The following is a 5049-nucleotide window of genomic DNA, read 5'->3' on the forward strand; positions in this document are numbered from 1 at the left end:
TTTTAGCTGGCACATGTGTGCAACTGGCTGGTTCTCTATTTTCACCCTGCTACCAGACTATCTTTTAATAGCACATCTGTTATAGGCAGACTTCAGAAGATTCTCAATAAAGATTTTTCTGTAGTTTAGTTGTAATTTTGATGTGACTGTGATAGAAGGCAAACACAGTATTTAAATCCTCTGCCATCTTAACCGAATAATTTTTGAATGTCACTTTGAAAATATTTGCATCCGGGCTCTCATGTTTGTATTCCTCTTTATTTCTCTTACTCAGACATGCTAGGACAGGAACTAAAGGTGTACTGTTATGTTTGATTGTGTTATCTGTCATTATGTCATAGTCACAATTAATTAACTTTGTGGGGACATGTACTCCTACTACCTCCTGCTGGTCCTTCACTGTGAATGCCTCTGTGAATCCAGTCAGGGGTCTGCCTGCGGGCTTTTGTTGCTATAGAGACCACTGTTGAAGTTGGTTTCTTTTATCAATTTCAGAAAAATTCCATTTGCCCCGATTTGCTGTTTATGTTTCTTCCTTGGTATGGGGTCTGTACATTCTGTTTTTCTATCAGAACTTCTATTTGCTTTTGCTCTCCCAGCTGCATGACCCTGGTGTTTATGTTATGGTTATTGGTGTGGTGGGGGGGCTGGGAGAGTGTCTCTATCTGACCTTTGGCTGATCCTTGTTCTTAGCCAGGGATGTGTCCTGGACCTAGGTGTGTCCTTGCAGTTGTTCTTATCTCTCCTCCAGGAATAGTGTTCATCCTGACACATGTTCCTGCTCTGCCCTATGATAGATAGTCATCTAGACAGGCTGTCCCCCACATGCGGTGGTTTTCCACCAGTGTCCTCAGATTCCGTTTTCTGAAATACAAAGGATCATGGAGAAATATTATGAAAAAAATATGTTACACCAAATTTAATAACCTAGAAGAAATGAACCAATACTTAGAGAAATTCAATCTTCCTAGACTGAATCAAAAAGATATGGAAAATCTAAAAAGACCAATTAGCATTACGGAAATTGAAATAATCATCAAAAGCCTACTAAAAAGTAAATGTCCAGGACCAGATGGCTACACCAGTGAATTCTAACAAACATTCAAAGAACATTTAATACCAATTCTCCTCAAACTCCTTCAAAAAATCGAACAGGAGGCAATACTTCCCAACTCATTTTATAAGGCCAATATCACACTGATACCAAAATCTGGTAAAGATAACACACAAAAAGAATAATACAGAAGAGAATAGCTCATGAACACAGATGCAAAAATTCATATAAGATACTAGCAAACCACATATATCAACATCTGATAAAGATTATATACCATGAACAAGTGGACTTCATCCCAGGGGCACAGGGATGGTATGACATAAGCAAATAGACTAATGTGATACACCACATTTTTTACAGAAATTAAAATATAAGAATCATGCGATCATATCAATTGTTGCAGGAAAAGCCTTTGACAACATCCAGCCTCCCTTTATGATCAAAACACTTAACAAAATTGATATACAAGAAAAGTACCTTAACATAATAAAGGCCATAAAGGACAAACCCTCAGCCAACATTTACTTAATGATAATAACTGAAACCATTGTCTCTAAGACCAGGAACAAAGCAAGGCTGTCCATTGTCATCACTGTTATTCAATATAACTTTGGGGTTCATAGCGAGTGCAATCAGACAAGAGAAAGTTATAAAAGACAACCAAAGAGGAGATGAAACAGTTAAACTGTCATTATTTGAAGATGACTTGATTCTTCATATAGAGAACCTTGATCATTCCAGAAGAACACTGCGTGAAACAATAAGCAAATACAGAAAAGTCTGTGGATATAAAAATCAATGTTTAAAAATCCACAGTGTCCCCATACTCTAATAATGAACCATGAGAAAAAGGAGTGGAAAAAATAATTCCTTCTGCAATTGCAGAAAAAAGAATAAGCTACATAGGAATAAATTTAACAAAACATGTGAAGGAAGTATATAATGAAAACAATAAGACCATATTAAAAGAAATCGAAGAACATACAGAAAAATGGAAAGATATCCTGTTTTCTTGAATTGGAAGAATCAACGTAGTTAAAAAATACAAATTACATAAAGCGTTATACAGATTTAATGCAATGATGATCGAAATCACATGGACATGTTTTAAAGAAATAGAATAAAATATCTTCAGATTTGTATAGAAGCACAAAAGACCATGAAGTGCCAAAATCATCCAGAGAAAAAGAGAACAAGGCAGGAGGCATCGCTCTGCCTGACTTCAAATTAAATTACAAAGCAACAGTCATCAAAACAGCATGGTATTGCAGCAAAACAGACACACGGACCAGTGGAACTTAAAAACTTGCTTAGCAAAATAAATCGTCAACAAGGTAAGGAGACAACCATCTCCATGGGAAAATATATTTGTAAGCAACACCACCAGTAATGGCCTCCTATCTAAATGTACAAAGAACTCATACAACTCACTAACAATAAAAAAACAAATAATCCAATCAAAAACTGGGCAGACGACCTGAACAGACACTTCTCCCTAGAAGACATACAAAGGGCCTACCATCATGAAAAGATGCTCCACATTGCTAACTATTAGGGAAATGCAAATCAGAACCAAAATGAAATATCAACTCACACTTGTTGCAATAGCTATAGTCAACAGGACAAGCAATAAATGTTGGAGATGATGTAGAGAAACAGTAACCCTCATACACAGCTGGTGGGACTACAGATTGGTATAGCCACTATAGAAAACAGAATGGAGTTTCCTCAAAAAACTGAGAGTTGATCTATCATATGATCCAGCAATCCCACTACTGGGTATTTATCCCCAAGGACCTGAAAACACATATTGAAAAAGATATCTGCACACTGATGTTCATAGCAGCATTATTCAAAATGGCCAGTACATGGAAGCAACAAAAGGGTCCTAGAATAAATGATTGGATAAAAAAGCTGTGGCACATATATTCAATAGAATGTTACTCAACCATAAGAGATGAAGTACTGTCATTTGCGACAACATGGATGGACCTCTAGATAATCATGCTAAGAGAAATAAGCCATACTGAAAAAGTAGAAAATCCCATAATATCACTTATATGTAGGCATATAAATCTAAATTCAACAAATGAACAGGACAAAGAGAGACTCGAGGCCATGCAAAATGAACTACTGATTATCAGAGATTAGGGGTAGGGAAGGAGGGAAGAGGTAACATGGGTTAAAGAGAGTAAATATAGTGGGATTGGGGGAGATTGAAGTGGGTAAAGGAGATTATATATAAATGGTAGCTGAAGGAAACTAGACTTTTGACGGTACTCACACAATAGAATACATAGACATCAAATTATAATGTACATCTGAAAATTATATCATGTATTAACCATTACCATGATAAATTTAATTTTAAAAATTAAATAATAAATAAATGTCCACAACTACCTCCCTAGAAAAAGGATATCTGTATATTTTTTAATTTACAAAATGACATTGATTTTCTATTGTAAAAATGCTCTTAGTTTTCTAATATTACACATAGCCAATAAACATATGGCCCAATTAAAAAAAAAAAAAAAAAGATCTGTCACAATAAGTTTTTGCAGATTACGCTTCGTAAATAACAGCCTAATTTTATGTTGCCTGAATACAATTTACAGAGTGAGAAGGAAACTGGCTGCATGTTATGTTTCGTTGCTAGGAGACCTGTCATATTGTCATGTCGCAGCTACTCATGCGGAGCACCATTGCGGTGATCTGGGTAGTTTATCAGTGTAGGTCTGCCAAGGCAGCATCTGGGGCTGCGGTGTTCAAAACTAGATCAGTGACAACAGTAGGTGAAGAAAAGTTTACTTGACATGGCAAATGTTTCTTCGGAATTTCAAGGTGATTCTTCTAAAGATGAAGCAACTGGTTCAGCAACCTTCATTAGATCTCCTTTGTGTGATCACACGTTGACTGGGCCTCGCACTTGAGATCTGTATGCACAGAAAATACTTTTCAGACGTTTTCTGCACAATCCTTGATAAGAAGACCTTGTCACACATCTTGTGTCTCTGGACCAGATGAAGGTAATGATTTTCGATCTATGACCTTTCCCAGAAAACTCTGGAAAATAGTTGAAAGTGATCAGTTTCAGTCTACTTGCTGGGATGGGAATGGAATTTGTATAGAGATTAATGAAGAACTCTTTAAGAAAGAAGTTCTGGAAAGAAAGGCCCCTTTCAGAGTATTTGAAACTGCAAGTATGAAAAGTTTAGTTCGACGTCTTAACCTTTATGCATTTAGTAAAGTGCAACAGACTTCAAAGATTTGCTTGTCTAGTTGATATTCTGGCAGCAGAGAAAGAAATCTCTGTTTTAAGCAAGGTAGTACAAAATTTAGTTACCCATTATAATTGGCTTATACACACACACACACACACACACACACACACACAGATGCCTTTTTTATATATTTCATAAAAATATATGAAACTAGTAAGTATAATTTCTTTTTCACAAAAATGAGAACTGTTTGGGCATTTAGGATTATAAAAATGTTACTAGCAACTTTGAATTTCATCAGTGGACTCTTAAGGCAAGGTACTAAAAGCACTTGGAAGAGTACATTCAGTGTTACTTTAAATGTGAATATGATTTTTTACTTGAGGGACATGCTATTTGTTTTTATTCCCAATTATTGATTTTTAACAATAGTTAACAATGTCCATATATTAATTACATTAACTTGGCATAATAACTTGGCATTATATGAGATTTAGAGATTAGGTTTCTTATAGTCTTGTGTCAACAAATACCTTTCTCCTCTGTTTTTAGTTACACTTCTATCAAAATCCAAATTTTAAATGAGGCTGTCCTCAAGTTTTACTCAGAATGTAAAGAAGAGTTGGGATCACAAATGCTTCTCCATCAGCTTCAATAGCTCACAAATTCAACAGGGAGCATTCTGTAACAGAGAATATTGTAGATAATCATCATCGTGGTTTTGTTGCTGACACACATGGAGAAAGCATATTTCCCACTTCCACCATG

At 35.7% G+C, this 5049-nt stretch overlaps 1 pseudogene; it reads left to right on the plus strand.

Annotated features, from left to right (window-relative positions):
• Window positions 1–3873: 3873 nt before the first annotated feature.
• The window catches only part of LOC102895831, an 11590-nt pseudogene continuing 10414 nt past the window's right edge, over window positions 3874–5049 (plus strand).

The sequence above is a fragment of the Pteropus alecto genome, unplaced genomic scaffold (genome assembly GCF_000325575.1).
Source record: "Pteropus alecto unplaced genomic scaffold, ASM32557v1 scaffold2163, whole genome shotgun sequence".
Taxonomy (NCBI): Eukaryota; Metazoa; Chordata; class Mammalia; order Chiroptera; family Pteropodidae; genus Pteropus; species Pteropus alecto.